This window comes from Oncorhynchus kisutch, linkage group LG5, assembly GCF_002021735.2.
Source record: "Oncorhynchus kisutch isolate 150728-3 linkage group LG5, Okis_V2, whole genome shotgun sequence".
In the NCBI taxonomy this organism is placed as follows: domain Eukaryota; kingdom Metazoa; phylum Chordata; class Actinopteri; order Salmoniformes; family Salmonidae; genus Oncorhynchus; species Oncorhynchus kisutch.
In genome coordinates this window covers 1,264,950-1,280,928 of record NC_034178.2, presented here as the reverse complement: position 1 = coordinate 1,280,928, position 15,979 = coordinate 1,264,950, and the positions used below count along the sequence as shown (strand labels likewise).

Here is a 15,979-nt window from a genome sequence, read left to right as displayed (position 1 = left end):
GGGCTAGCCTAGCCTGTGATGGCTGCTGCAGTGGGGCTAGCCTAGCCTGTGCTAAATGCTGCAGTGCTAGCTGTTGGAGTGGGGCTAACAGTGCTCGTGTTGCCGTTATTAAGCCTCTGTGCTGGCTGCTTTGCGGGATTTATTGTTGTCTCTACCTTCTTGTCCTTTGTGCTGTTGTCTGTGCCAATAATGTTTGCACCATATTTTGTGCTGCTACCATGTTGTGTTGCTACCATGTTGTGTTGCTACCATGTTGTTGTCATGTTGTGTTGCTGCCCTGTTGTGTTGCTACCATGTTGTTGTCATGTTGTGTTGCTACCATGTTGTGTTGCTGCCCTGTTATGTTGTTGTCTTAGGTCTCTCTTTATGTCGTGTTGTGTTGTCTCTCTTGTTGTGTGTTTTGTCCTACATACATATATATATTTATTTATTTATTTATCCCAGCCCCCGTCCCCGCAGGAGGCCTTTAGCCTTTTGGTAGGCCGGCATTGTAAATAAGAATTTGTTCTTACTGACTTCCCTAGTTAAATAAAGGTATGTTTATGTGCCCAGACTTGAGGTGGGATGATCTCTCTGTAATCCACGCTTGCCTGCTATAATTAGGGTCACTCGATCCGCCCCACTACGGGGGAGGGGGTGCGGGGTTAAATATATCTACCTAATATATTTAAATATATTGGGAAAATGTATTTATCATATATATAAATAAATCAAATATATGTACATTATTTGTAAATTGCATGTGTAAAATACACACTGACACTCACACCTCACAATCTTTTCTGCCCCGATGATAATGTTGAGTCTCATTGACCTCTGGTACATTACGTTTCCAAAGTTGCGTTTTGCACTGATTGAAGTGGATTTAACAAGTGACATAGCTTTCACTTGGATTCACCTGGTCATGGAAAAAGTAGGTGTTATTAATGTTTTGTATACTCTTTTTTATTTGACCCCTTTTTCTCCCCAATTTCGTGGTATCCAATTGTTTTAGTAGCTACTATCTTGTCTCATCGCTACAAGTCCCGTACGGGAGAGACGAAGGTTGAAAGTCATGCTTCCTCCGATACACAACCCAACCAAGCCGCACTGCTTCTTAACACAGCGCCATCCAACCCGGAAGCCAGCCGCACCAATGTGTTGGAGGAAACACTGTGCACCTGGCAAGCTTGGTTAGCGCGCACTGCGCCAGGCCCGCCACAGGAGTCGCTGGTGCGCGATGAGACAAGGATTTCCCTACCGGCCAAACCCTCCCTAACCTGGACGACGCTAGGCCAATTGTGTGTCGCCGCACGGACCTCCCGGTCGTGGCCGGTTACGACAGAGCCTGGGCGTGAACCCAGGGTCTCTGGTGGCACAGCTGGCGCTGCAGTACAGCCTCAAGGGTAGTTGTCTGTTTGTCTGTCTGTCAGACTGAAATCTCATGTATCTAAGAATTTGGACAGCTACAATATCAGTTCAATAAGCTTTGAACTCTTTACTAAGAATAACACATATTGTTATTTGCTAGCGCAGCAGGCTGAGGTAACCAATTAGGCCATTGACCAGCTGTCGAGGTCACAATTGATGTCACTCTTCCCCCTTGATGGTGATTAGTTAAGCATTAAGAATCTCCTCATTGATTGACTCGCTGGGAAAGAGGGAATTGATTGGCTATTTAAAACCACTCACTTGTATTGACCGTAATGTATTGACTAACACTGGCTGGAGTCTCCTGTTTGGAGATTTGAACCTTTACGCTAACAAATCTAAGATGGAAAACACCAGGGCCCGGTTTCCCAAAAGCATCGTAGGAGCATCGTTAAATCTCCGAGCTGTTTCCCAAAAACATTGTTATTAAAGTTGCACTTGAAAACACTCTTAATCTAACGACTGCCTCAGACCACTCATAGAACAGCTAAGTCAAATCAAATCAAATATATTTATATAGCCCTTCTTACATCAGCTGATTTCTCAGTGCTGTACAGAAACCCAGCCTAAAACCCCAAACAGCAAGCAATGCAGGTGTAGAAGCACGGTGGCTAGGAAAAACTCCCTAGAAAGGCCAGAACCTAGGAAGAAACCTAGAGAGGAACCAGGCTATGAGGGGTGGCCAGTCCTCTTTTGGCTGTGCCGGGTGGAGATTAAAACAGATCATTGCCAAGATGTTCCAATGTTCATAGGTGACCAGCAGGGTTAAATAATAATCACAGTGCAACAGGTCAGCACCTTAGGGGTAAATGTCAGTTGGCTTTTCATAGCCGATCATTCAGAGTATCTCTACCACTCCTGCTGTCTCTAGAGAGTTGAAAACATCAGGTCTGGGACAGGTAGCACGTCCGGTGAACAGTGCGTCGTTAGATGCTTTTTTGCCCTCCCAAGTCACTTTATACACAGAAGATCTCCGCTAAACATAGAATCCCATGTTTGATCTGTCTCTCTGTGACTGCTGATAACTTCACAACAAAGTTGACTACAAATACAAAGTAGGCTACAGTAGGCTATAGGCCTATGTAAATCATATTGCAATTTAACGTTCAATCAATTTAGTTCTATGTTGATACTTGTATGCACTGTCTGTAATTCATCTCAATATATTTCATGATGTTTAACAACATGTGCGCAATGATGAGCCAAATCTTGATTTAGTGCATTATTAAAGAATAAGCATTATAATAAGCTGCCTAATATGTATCTTTCTAGGAGCTGATCTGTCGTCAGTACTGTGGAATAATTAGAATGTTAAGGTAAGATTTGAATAGAGAAAGCTGATCCGAGAGCAGCGTTGCCTTTCAATCCTATCAGTATCAACCCATGCCTCAATGACGCACTTAGCGAACGTTCTCTCTGCGTGGTGTTTTGGGAAACTTATTTAACATCTTCGGCCGTTGTAGGAAAGATGCATCGTTAAAACGCTCGTAAGCCTAAATGCCAACACTTTTGGGAAACCGGGCCCAGGTTAATTATTCCTGGCAATGATTAGCTAGCGAAGCATGGCTGTAGATCTAAGTGATCTGTTGTGGTATTGATATAGCTGTGGACCCCAGGAAGAGTAGATGCTGCTTCTGCAAATGAGGATCCAAATAAACAAAACAGCTACCAACAGCGAGCCCCTAACTACCAAAACCACCTAGCAGGTCATTTGGGACACATTCAGGTAGACATGTCAAAAAAAGAGCTGACAAGATTCCTTACTCTACATGTAATAGAGATATTGTAGCTGTCCTACTAAATATATTTCTATCTGAGTGTTCCACACCACTGTGCCCTACTTCCTTTACTAGTATCCTGAGGGAAAGACGATGTGGAGAAAAGCTGCAGTCTAAGAGAGATAGCTTAAGCCAGGCCTGTTATAAGGTCTAACTGGACTATATGGCAGACAGACGGTGTACTGTACCCTCCTCACACCTCATGGGTAGCTCAGTTCTGGGCCCCATGCCAGCCTGACACTGCACCATGCTGTGTCCTGGATGCCAGAGCTCATATCCAGTGCTGTGTGTGTAACATGCCTCAGTCAATCAGTAGCCTTAAATAAGAAGGGAACAGTTGAGGGGAACATGTTCTAGGGGGAGAAAATAGCCTGATAATTGCTCCTGACATTTGATGAATTCCAGAGTGGCACAAGGTGTGTCTGTGACAAGATACGCTCTCTGTCATTTTTAGTATGACCGTCCATAGCGACATGATGTCATAGACGGGACAACAACAAGGGCCACTGCAACCTGTGGGGCCGTTTTTAACCAATTGGAACTCAATGACCTTTTATTCTTTCACTAGCTCACATTTAGCAGGGAACCCAGTACTTGTGCCGTCTTATCCAATCCTTCGACCTCGTGGCTTGGTTTTTGCTCTGACATGCACTGTCAACTGTGGGACCTTATATAGACAGGTGTCTGCCTTTACAAACCATGTCAAATCAATTGAATTTACCCCAGGTGGACTCAAGGATGATCAATGGAAGGAAACAGGATGCACCTGAGCTCAGTTTTGAATCTCATAGCAAAGGGTCTGAATACTTATTTAAATAACATATTTCTGTTTATAAATTTGCAAAAATGTCTAAAAATCTATTTTTGCTTTGTCATTATGGGGTATTGTGTGTAGATTGATGAAGGGGGAAAAAACAATTTAATCAATTTTACAATAAGGCTGTAATGTAACAAAATGTGGAAAAATTGAAGGGGTCTGAATAGTTTCCGAATGCACTGTATATGTTCAATCCAGAAATGGTTCATCCAATCAGCCTAAAACCTAATCCCTTCTTTATTCACTAGCTCACCAGCAATATGTCTCACACCAGACTTAGTCTGGACCTCAGGCTGAGCAGGTCCAGCCTTCTCTGACAAGTTTAGAAGCTGGGGATTCACCCTGTAACACCCCAGCTATAGGATTCCACAGGCACGGCACTTTCAAACATTAAAATGAGGCCTTTTCATCTGCTGCTGAGTGTCTAATGCAGCACGGACGCTCATCCATCACTCCAGGCCTAATGTACTGTGTATAGACGCAGCAAGTGGCCAATGCTCCCCGCCTGCTCTGTGGCTTTAGGAGTCCGAGCAGGATACAATCAGACCAACCATTAATGTGTATATTTGTTTACTTAAGCCCGATCACTACACCTACATATACCTGTCTCAACCTGAAATCTGTACACTCTTAGAAAAAAGTCAAATCACACAATGGTCTTTGGGTAGTGTGTTGTAAAAACATCTGATAGACTCCTCTCACAGACAGGTAGAAATAGGTACACTCTTAGAAAAAGTGTGATATCTAGAACCTAAGAGGGTTCTTCGGCTGTCCCCTTAGAAGAATCCTTTTTTAGAAGAGTTCTTCAAAGGGTTCCCCTATGGGGACAGCCGAAGAACCCTCTTAGGTTCTAGATATCACACTTTTTCTAAGAGTGTACCTATTTCTACCTGTCTGTGAGAGGAGTCTATCAGCTGTTTTTACAACACACTACCCAAAGACCATTGTGTGATTTGACTTGATTGTAGGGAAAAAGGAATGTTGAACTGTGTAAATACTGCAGTGCAGGCTTGTTTTGACAGAGCTCATGGTCAATCTGGTAGCTAGGCCAGAAGGTCTCAAGAGGGACTAGTAAACAACTCACTTCTCTGCCTCCCTACACATTCTCTAACTGGGGAGAGAAAAGTCCCTACAGCTCTGAATTCTCCTTCAACCCACAGATACAACGACTGCAGTGCAGCTTGAAGCTATGCTGTGATTCTAAATGACAAATAGAGGATTAAAAATAAACATGCTGATATTTAACTTCAATGTGCAGCAAGGCACAACGTTGTGGCTGGCAGGCAGAAGGAGGAGGAGATGTGGGGGTGAACAACATTAGAATTTCTCTTCAGATATATATATAGAGAGCTCTTTTCCCAGAGACTACACCAGTGGCATTCTGTGAGGAAACAGGATACCTGGTCTAAAAAGGAAGCAACCTCGCTGCTCTTTGGGGAGCTACATGTGCTTAGCTTGGGTCCCACTGGCACTGGTCAACCCCCTTACAGCCCCCATCTCAACCCCCTCTCTAGCCACTGTCTCTCTGACCATCCCCCATCTCAACCCCCTCTCTAGCAACTGTCTCTCTGACCATCCCCCATCTCAACCCCCTCTCTGGCCACTGTCTCTCTGACCATCCCCCATCTCAACCCCCTCTCTAGCCACTGTCTCTCTGACCACCCCCCATCTCAACTCTGGCCCCTCTAGGCCTTGTCTCTCTGACCATCCCCCATCTCAACCCCCTCTCTAGCCACTGTCTCTCTGACCATCCCCCATCTCAACCCCGGCCCCTCTAGCCCCTGTCTCTCTGACTAGCCACCATCTCAATCCCGGCCCCTCTAGCCCCTGTCTCTCTGGCCATCCCCCATCTCAAAGCCCTCTCTAGCTCCTGTCTCTCTGACTAGCCACCGTCTCAATCCCAGCCCCTCTAGTCCCTGTCTCTCTGACTAGCCACCATCTCAATCCCGGCCCCTCTAGCCCCTGTCTCTCTGACTAGCCACCATCTCAATCCCGGCCCCTCTAGCCCCTGTCTCTCTGACTAGCCACCGTCTCAATCCCGGCCCCTCTAGTCCCTGTCTCTCTGACTAGCCACCATCTCAATCCCGGCCCCTCTAGCCCCTGTCTCTCTGACCAGCCCCCTCTCAACCCGGCCCCTCTCTAGCCCCAGTCTCTCTGACCAGCCCCCCCCCCCCATGGCCTCCCTCAGACCACATGATGGACAAACCACAAGACCTGGTCCAGCACTAACACACTGGGTTCAGTGAGTCCAGGGTTTGGTGCTATTAGATTTGTTGAAATACAGTACCAGTCCAAAGTTTGGACACACCCACTCATTCAAAGAATTTTCTTTATTTTTTACTATTTTCTGCATTGTAGAATAGTGAAGACATCAAAATCATGAAATAACACACGGAATCATGTAGAAAATAGTAAAAATTATGTAAAACCCTTGAATGAGTAGGTGTATCCAATTTTTTGACTGGTACTGTAGGTGTGGTTGTGGTTGTGCTGAGCTGGAACAAAAGCCTGCATGCACAGTATCAATGTCCACAGCAGTAGGAGGGACAGCTTGTGGGGTATGTCGGTTTTAATGCAGTCAACATCTGTGTCAACTTTCTGAAGAAACTCCCTGTGTGGTTTCAGTTCATCTGCAATTGGGGCCAAAGAGGTGTTACTGCAGAATCCAACTACTGTCATGAGGAGACAGATGAAGTGTTGATGAAGCCTGGCAAACACCCTGGCCAGCCCCCCTTAAACCCTTAGTGAAGGGATTTGGCTGAGGGGAAGAAGGGAGGAGTCTACAGCCATGGTTGGTATTAGGGGCCACGGCCTCACAGCACATGTTAATGAGACAGAATGATGGTGGCAGTAACGTGAAGATCTCACTGCCTGCAGACATGGCTTCATATCTGGCCTCACAGCAGCATCAGCTGTACCTGTTCATGTATTCATTTGATACCTGCACGGATGCACACACACACACACACACACACACACACACACACACAACACACAACTCTGAAGGTAAACAGATCACTAACCCAATTCCCCTCTAGCTCTAGACAGCAGGAGGTGTGACTAATACTTGTCAGTCTGAAGTACTGATTACTGCCCCACTTCCCCCAAACTGTCAATCACACTGAAGGAACCAGACGGCAGAGCATGCCAGTGCCAAACCAAGGTAACAATCTCTACAGTAACCATGGGCTCAACACACATCAGTATCCCATCCAATCCAACACTCTGCACAAATGGCCCAATGGAATTTACAAGCCCAAATCCCTGGGCTCTGCTGATTCAGCTGTTCCTTGATCCCTCTCTCCTCACCCCCCTGTCTCCCTTGTTCATCCCACACATACTGCACACTCCTACTGAGACTTCACATGTAACCTGGGCATACACCAGTGGAGGCTGGTGAGGGGAGGGCAGCTCATAGTAATGACGGTTTGATACTGTTCCATTACTATGAGCCCGATCTTTGATTTAAAGTTTTACCAGCCACTGTCATACACACACTGTCAGACCCTCCCTAGGCCCTAGCTGCCACACCACATCCACACACCCTCAGACCCTCCCTAGGCCCTAGCTGTCTCACCACATCCACACACCCTCAGACCCTCCCTAGGCCCTAGCTGTCTCACCACATCCACACAACCTCAAACCTTCCCTAGGCCCTAGCTGTCTCACCACATCCACACACCCTCAAACCCTCCCTAGGCCCTAGCTGTCTCACCACATCCACACACCCTCAAACCCTCCCTAGGCCCTAGCTGTCTCACCACATCCACACACCCTCAAACCCTCCCTAGTCCCTAGCTGTCTCACCACATCCACACACCCTCAAACCCTCCCTAGGCCCTAGCTGTCTCACCACATCCACACACCCTCAGACCCTCCCTAGGCCCTAGCTGTCTCACCACATCCACACACCCTCAAACCCTCCCTAGGCCCTAGCTGTCTCACCACATCCACACACCCTCAAACTCTCCCTAGGCCCTAGCTGTCTCACCATATCCCAGGCTTACAGTCAGATTACAACGCCTGAGGAGGCAGGCACCACAGACAGGCCACGCCATGCCAGAAATACTTTAAGAAATGAGGAGATGGGAAACTCATTGGCCAATGAATAGAGGAAAGTACTATGCTGCCCCACCCAGCAGACTGTCAACCAATCAGGTTCATGTTGTCATGCGGTTGCTAAGCTAATTGTCAAGCAATCCCTTCTAAAAGTCTAATCAAAATTGAATCAAATCAAATTGCATTCGTCACATGCTTCGTAAACAACAGGTGTGGACTAACAGTGAAATGTTTACGGGCTCTTCCAAATAACGCAGAGAGAAAGAAAATAGAGAAATAATAAAAAAGTTAAAGATGTAATAATAAAAAGGTATGAATGTATGAGTAGAGAAACCTGCCTATTGTCCTCAAAAGTACGAAATGTCACGATTTCAAAGTTATATAATATTACAGAGAACAAGTTAATTATCTCACATCTCAGAAAAGATTTGTAATGTTGTGCTTATTGTTCACGAAATTCATGCTAATGTTGGATTTTGGAGCTGGCGCCCAATTGACTCCCATTGACTCCTTGAAGGAGGGCACTCCTTGTGGGATTGTACCCAGAATGCACCGCACGGCCCATTGACAACATACGGGCAACATACATAATAGTTGTTAATATGAATCCAATGACCTTTCCCATCTCCTCATTTCTTAAAGTATTTCAGGTCAGGCCTGGTTGTATGTGTTAGCCTGTCGCTTGGACTCACAAACCACTCTTTTGGGTCTCAGGCCTTTTAAAAGTTCATATGGAGCATTGCTGGGTGTCTTTCTGTCAGGACAAATATTTGCTTACAGCACAGATTAGTGTTGGGTTTAGGTTTAGTGTTAGGCTTATCAGGGGCATGTCTAGAGAAGAGCATGGAGCTTCGTCAGGTTATAGATGAAGGAAGACAGACACAGACCATTCCTGTTTTTTGCATGGATTGATGACCTCTAATGTTCAGACTCAACGCTGGAGGGATTGACATAAAGTTCTGAACTACAGTTAGCAGGTTAGACGAGGGGAGAGGCAGTCACTGACTAACACTATAGCTGTTTGTTTCCTGAATGCCTTGATGACACTAAATGTTCAGACTTTAACACTAGAGGGATTGACATAAATGCCTGAACTATAGAAAGTATGTCCACGAGGAGAAAGGTAGGCGTTGACGCCGAATGATTTGGTGATCGTTAATGTTCACACTTAAGGCAAGAGGGATCAACCTAAAAGGTCTGTACTGTCACCAAAGATGATGTGGTCCTTTTCATGTTACACAAACATCCAATGTGCTTTACCACTGTAGGGTTGCCATGCCAAACCCTGGAGCCTCCTGGGAATTGATAACATAAATGTAAACAATGTTGAAGGAGTTTTAATGGTCTTTAGGTTAGGAACCCTGAACGACCGACTCCTCTTGGGTCACATATTGACCATACTGTACCCACTAAATGAGCTACTCTAAACGTGAGAATGATCTGCTCTAGCTTGAGAAATGACGACCAAACACAGAGGGGCTTGCTTTGGGCGCCATGTTTGCGCGAGTCTGATCCACAGCCAGAAGAATCTGGTCACTGCTAAAATGTATTGATGACGGCCAGGCATCCGCCTCCCTCTCCCTGCTCTGGGGCGACACGTTGAAAACGGAGCTGCTAGGTGAAGGCCTGATAACCCCATCTGGCTCGGCCCCTCCATATCCCCCACAGCCCCCTGGTGATCTGAGACGCAGAGGGCCCTGAGCCTGGACCCGCTGCCCTTAGGAAATACCCTGCCTCTGTCACTGTACCACTTCAATGTAGAACATCCATAGGCCATCTTTGTTGACCTTTGTCTTTGATGTGAGGTAAGGAAATTGACTAGAACGCAATCAGAATTTAACGTAACTATTGCCCAGTGGACGAGGTGGTAACTACTTCCTGCACTTATCAGTTGACAATCGATAAATATGTTCATATTAGCTGCAGTCAATCACATGGGATTTTGACTGGAAACTGACTCTTAGAAAAAAGGGTTCCAAAAGGGTTTTCCAGCTGTCCCCATTGGATAACCATTTTTGGTTCCAGGTAGAACCCTTTTGGGTTCCATGTAGAACCATCCGTGGAAAGGGTTCAAGATGGAACCCAAAAGCATTACACCTGGAACCAAAAGGGTTCTTCAAAGGGATATGCTATGGGGACAGCCAAAGAACCCTTTCGGTTCTAGAAAGCACCTTTTTTTCAGTACAATATTCTATCCAGATACACAAACATAAGATCAATACTCATACAGATATGCACCCAAAACATCAGTAATGATGCAAAGATGTCAAATCAACAGGAGTCAATAGGATTGATAGTGGATCTGTAAACCAACTCCCTCAGCTGATCTCACTGAGAATACAACAGTGAGCAGAGTGGTCTATGTGGTCACGACATGTTCCCTTCATGCAGTCTACCTGCCCTGTCTGATTAGCCACAACACCATCACAGCAACACCCACTCAACACCAGCCTGTCTCCATACACTGCAGAATGCACATGATAAACAGAATGAAATACTGTAGACAAAGAGGATTGTCATGGGTACAGAGAGAGAAGTCCATGTAGTTTGACCTCCCTCTCTGGGTTTAGCTGCAGCGTGTAGCTGACAACCAGTCTTACCTCAGAGAGCGGTGAGTCAAAGCTGTAGTCCAGACTGCTGCTTGCTGCTACTGCTGCAGTGTCACTGTGTTGCTCTGTAGCCCCCTGCCAGCAGAGAGGAAATGTTATCCAGTGTGTAGTGTTTCCACGTCTTCCTTCCCTGATCGAGCCCTTTTTCTCCTCTCCTGTGTCCTCAGCTTGCCTCTGTCTGTACAATCCTGTTGGAGCGATGGGGGAGGAGGAGGGGGGTGAATCACTCTCCCACCGATATAACGGAGAGAGGGAGCGCGCCTGGGAGAGAGAGAGACAGAAAGAGGGGGAATGAGATGCTGCTGTGATAGAGGACTGGATAGAAGGACAGTGTGGTGCATTGGAGAGAAATGACTGGAGAGGGAGAGAAGGAGAAGGAGGGGGAGGGAGGGAAGGAGAGAGAGAGAGGGAGGGAGGGAAGGAGAGAGTGAGCGAGGGAAGGGGTAAAGGGACAGATAGGACCTGGCATGCAGATATCTGCCTCGCTGCTAAATTTAACCTACCCCTAATGACACACACACACACACACACACTTGGCCAGATGGTCCTGTCAGCGAACTGATCCCTAAGGAGTCTGGGACTGTCCCTGTGGAGATAGAGAGAGAGGAAGGAGAGGGGAAGGAGAGAGAGAAGAGAGAGAGAAAGAGGGGGGGGGGGGGTAACTTATTTAAAGTGCCCAGGGGCAGGTTAGTCAGTTTGGGATTGGTTGATTGTTGTTTAGTGAAGAGAGTGAAAAGCTTGACAAGGGAACATGAAGTATAGACAGTTCCCAAGTTGAAAGAGACTGGCCAGTAAGACCCTAATAGCATCTACCATACACATCCTATAGTTCTAAATGTCATTCTATGGAATCTACCTTCATCAGGACAGCTTTGGAAAGCTGATCCCTACATGTAGTCAGGAACTTAGTTTTACTGAGGACACTGGTACCCACATCACCCACAGCTTAAACAATAGGTAACACAAGGTGACAGAGTAAAATGCATTGTAGGTTTTATTTGACTCAGGTGGTCAATTCTGGATGACAATAGAGTCCGGGTGACCATGTCACCTGCTCTGGTACCTTAGGACAAGGCATTTGATTTGCATGTGGGGAATCAAAATAGTGGTCTGATAGGAGCATAGCAGTATTCAAAACAATGTCAAGATTCTATGATCATTTGCCAGTCAACTCTGAAAATAATTGAAAACTGTATTTTTCAAAGAATCACTGAAAATAATTGAAAACTGTATTTTTCAAAGAATCACTGAATTTCACAGCATGTTTTTTTTTTAAACCCAGCGTTCTATTCCAGAAGAATACTGTTCTACGCTTGGACCTTCACTGAGGCATGCTCTCCTGTGGGACTGTTTTCTGTCCGACCATGGCAACCACGGGACTACATCTCAGACTCCTTTCAATGTGTCCTTGGCTCCGTGCGGGTCTGTGTTTTCCATCAGTGAGCAGTGCTGCGGTGGGTGTGTGGGTGGGAAGGCTTTTCCTCTGGCCTTCTCCTGAGTAGCAGTGGTGTCAATGTTTCAGTGTCTGGAAGTGTGTCTGGACTGACACAAACTGTGTGTGTGGTGAGGTAAAGGCACATTCGAGGCTTCCATTGTGTCAGTCCCCAGCTGTCATCGGAACCTCTCCTTGACACATACACGTACATCTGGTCAGAAACAGACTAAAAGGTGGGCCTCACAGTGCCTGCTAGGGGAGGTAGAAAATATCCCCTTATAGATTTAGATCTCAATGGGCTCCCATCAACTCTGACCTTATCTACAATGTGCTGGGGGTTGTCATGGAGACGTGGCGTGGCCTGTACTATCAGAGCCACCTGTTGTCCTACTCAGGAGAATAATAACGCAGGACAGCATGACAATACACACTCAGTCCCCACTGTAAAATAAACTGTTGGAATACAGGAAAATAGATTATATAGCCAGGCTAACTTTTTCCAGAGAATTGAGAGGAGGCTCTTTATAGTGTGTGCAGTTCAAAAACACATTGAGTTGCCAACTACACACATCATTCATCAACTCACTATGAACTCTGAGGGACGTTCCTGTCTAGCCTGACTCCAAACTCTGTTTGTGCTGTCTTGTGCAACTTTGGCGTGACGTTGACATAGCGGTTGGCAAGACAGCACAAACAGACGAGGGACTCAGGCTAGTTCCTGTGCCCTCAGATATAACTAGTTAATTGTTGGCCTTGCGGCCAGTCACTGTGGCATGATGGATGTGATCTGCCTCTTGGGGAGGCTGTGCTGATTGCCTGCGCTGATCTATTTCATTGACAGCTATGTCAGCCATTTTGAGAGTGATGTACTATCATTATATCCCAGCTAGGTTTATTCACAATACGTATCCTAGCAATTTAACATCCTCTCTAATTGACAACGTGAAGTAAGGAAGTTCATATAGTCATCAGTTACTTTCAGTCATCAGTAAGAAATAGTAAACTGGAGAAAATGGCTATTAAATATCTCAACTTCTATAAAAGGGAGCCGGATAGAATATTGACATTGAAGCATCTCAGACGATAAACTGAAAATTATCGACACCGACCAAACAGGAGGGGGAAGGCTATTCCCATCACACCTTGCAGGAGGGGGAAGGATATTCCCATCACACCTTGCAGGAGGGGGAAGGCTATTCCCGTCACACCTTGCAGGAGGGGGAAGGCTATTCCCGTCACACCTTGCAGGAGGGGGAAGGCTATTCCCGTCACACCTTGCAGGAGGGGGAAGGCTATTCCCGTCACACCTTGCAGGAGGGGGAAGGCTATTCCCATCACACCTTGCAGGAGGGGGAAGGCTATTCCCGTCACACCTTGCAGGAGGAGGAAGGCTATTCCCATCACACCTTGCAGGAGGGGGAAGGCTATTCCCATCACACCTTGCAGGAGGGGGAAGGCTATTCCCGTCACATCCCTGATCTGAGCCGTGATCCATCCCACTGAGTATATGTATATATAACACCTCCACCTGGAGAGGAAGGGAGAGAGAGTGAGAGGGAGGGAGAGAGGGAGAGAGAGAGAGAGAGGGAGGGAGGAAGGAGCGAGGGGGAGAGAGAGAGGGAGGGAGGGAGAGAGGGGAGGGAGGAGGGAGTGAGGGGCAGAGAGAGAGGGAGAGAGGGAGAGAGAGAGAGAGAGAGAGAGAGAGAGAGAGAGAGAGAGAGAGAGAGAGAGAGAGAGAGGGAGTGAGGGGCAGAGAGGGAGAGAGAGAGGGAGAGAGAGAGGGAGAGCGGGAGAGGATTCCAGAAATAGACCCCAATACCAAAGACTGGTAACCAGAGAGGGGCCTGCTCCTCAAGTGTACCATGCGTCAGTCCGGATAGAGCATACTTATGATGAAAGCTGAAGGATGTATGGGTCATTCAACCCCACACAGGTCTAGACCACTGACCTATAGACTAGGGTACTCTGGGTAATGAGGCACAACATCTAGCTCCTATCCCCTATAGGCTAGATCTTTAAGGACTCTATGACCTCATCCTCTCTCCATCTCTCCCATTTTGTTGTCCATCACTTAATGGCTGCTGAGCTGCACAATGCTATGCCTTTGACCTCCGCCAAAGTTAAGTGCTTTTCATTGTACCTGCCAGACATGACGTTGCCTAGTGCTCCATCCCAAAATGACTCAAACAGTACACACACACGCACACATACATACACGCAGACACACGCAGACACACACACACACACACACACACACACACACACACACACACACACACACACACACACACACACACACACACACACACACACACACACACACACACACACACACACACACACACATGCACACACAATAACAAATGGGCCATTATCGCTAATAAAAGGCTCTCTGATGCAAAGATGCTTCCCAGAAAGACCCTTCACAGCTGCTCTCTCCAGCCAGCGTTAGCTTAATGTGAGACAGTTGAAGGAAACAGGTGGTGCAGTGGTAAAATAACCCTATGGAGACTACCTATTTTACCCTACTGTCTATTCCCAATGTGATGACTGTTTAATGCACTTTTTAGGACATCACTTTGACTGCCTGGGTCTCAGAAGCATTGCTGATAGTGGAATCAGCCCCTGTGTGCTATTGACAGAATGAGCTACAGATGCTTGGTGAGGAAAAAATTAAAAATCCATTGACAGTTTATTTGTTAAGCTATTGATCATCCTGCAAATGTGCAATACCATATGGAATTTCCAACTTCCCAACTAGTGCTAAAATGTATATTTTGTTTCTTTGCCTGTATTACACAACATTTCTGCTTCACAGAATAAAAAATAAAAAACTTATCTCGGTGTCTAGAGGAAAAACTAAGGGGCTTGTTCCCAGAGGGAGAACTAAGGGGCTTGTTCCCAGAGGGAGAACTAAGGGGCTTGTTCCCAGAGGGAGAACTAAGGGGCTTGTTCCCAGAGGGAGAACTAAGGGGCTTGTTCCCAGAGGGAGAACTAAGGGGCTTGTTCCCAGAGGGATAACTAAGGGGCTTGTTCCCAGATGGAGAACTAAGGGGCTTGTTCCCAGGGAGAGAACTAAGGGGCTTGTTCCCAGGGAGAGAACTAAGGGGCTTGTTCCCAGGGAGAGAACTAAGGGGCTTGTTCCCAGGGAGAGAACTAAGGGGCTTGTTCCCAGGGAGAGAACTAAGGGGCTTGTTCCCAGGGAGAGAACTAAGGGACTTGTTCCCAGGGAGAGAACTAAGGGGCTTGTTCCCAGGGAGAGAACTAAGGGGCTTGTCCCCACGGGAAGAACTAAGGGACTTGTTCCCAGGGAGAGAACTAAGGGGCTTGTTCCCAGGGAGAGAACTAAGGGACTTGTTCCCAGGGAGAGAACTAAGGGACTTGTTCCCAGGGGAAGAACTAAGGGGCTTGTTCCCAGGGAGAGAACTAAGGGGCTTGTTCCCAGGGAGAGAACTAAGGGGCTTGTTCCCAGGGGGAGAACTAAGGGACTTGTTCCCAGGGGAAGAACTAAGGGGCTTGTTCCCAGGGGAAGAACTAAGAGGCTTGTTCCCAGGGGAAGAACTAAGGGGCTTGTCCCCACGGGAAGAACTAAGGGGCTTGTTCCCAGAGAGAGAACTAAGGGACTTGTCCCCACGGGAAGAACTAAGGGACTTGTTCCCAAGGAGAGAACTAAGGGACTTGTTCCCAGGGAGAGAACTAAGGGACTTGTTCCCAGGGGAAGAACTAAGGGGCTTGTCCCCAGGGAGAGAACTAAGGGACTTGTTCCCAGGGAGAGAACTAAGGGACTTGTTCCCAGGGGAAGAACTAAGGGGCTTGTCCCCATGGGAAGAACTAAGGGGCTTGTCCCCACGGGAAGAACTAAGGGGCTTGT

General features: G+C 46.9%; 1 protein-coding gene across 1 annotated transcript in view; it reads right to left on the bottom strand.

Moving 5' to 3' along the window:
* The window catches only part of LOC109885441 (filamin A-interacting protein 1-like), a 75,017-nt gene extending 63,950 nt beyond the window's left edge, over positions 1 to 11,067 (bottom strand). Inside the window, exon 1 of the mRNA XM_031823975.1 lies at positions 10,665 to 11,067. The gene's annotated coding sequence lies outside the window, so the exon portion shown is untranslated. The remainder of the gene's footprint in view (positions 1 to 10,664) is intronic.
* Positions 11,068 to 15,979: the final 4,912 nt, after the last annotated feature.